The sequence below is a fragment of the Arachis ipaensis genome, chromosome B01 (genome assembly GCF_000816755.2).
Source record: "Arachis ipaensis cultivar K30076 chromosome B01, Araip1.1, whole genome shotgun sequence".
NCBI classification, from domain to species: domain Eukaryota; kingdom Viridiplantae; phylum Streptophyta; class Magnoliopsida; order Fabales; family Fabaceae; genus Arachis; species Arachis ipaensis.
Window position 1 is genome coordinate 134936373 of NC_029785.2, and position 635 is coordinate 134937007.

Genomic DNA, 635 nt, shown 5'->3' on the forward strand with positions numbered 1-635 from the left:
TAAGTTGACTCAGTAAATATGTGAGAATCAATAGCCATTATGAGAGAGAGAGAGAGAGAGAGAGAGAGAGAGAGATATGTGTGTGTGAGAGAAAGAGGGGTTGAAGATAAGGGAGGGAGTGCCACCTAGGATTGGATTCCCACGAACCAGGCTCAGATCTAAGTCAGGGCACTTTTGTCACACGGAGGACATCTATCATGAGTATAACTTTAGTTTCAGGCTATCATGAGTACAAATGTCAGCGTTTTCATCTCTCATAGGTACAAATGGTTATTTATTCATTTGTAGTTCATCAGCGACAGTGAAGATAGAAAATACCGTCTCTTGAATGTTATTGTTTAATAAAATTTAGATGTCATTAGAAAAAAAAAATGATTGTGAAACACTAAAATCATCCAGAAAGAAGTAAAACTGATATCTCCTATAATTATGATTTTATCATCCATAATAAAAAGTCATTTTATCCACATTTAGTGCTCATTTTGGATTGCCTTTTTCGAAGAAAAAAGTAATTTTATATAATTATCAAAGTGTTTGAAGATAAATATTTAATACATTAATTTTATTAAAAAAGGAAAAAATATGTTAAAATATGTTTATTTTTTTAAAAAAAAATTAAGATTTTAATTAACGAT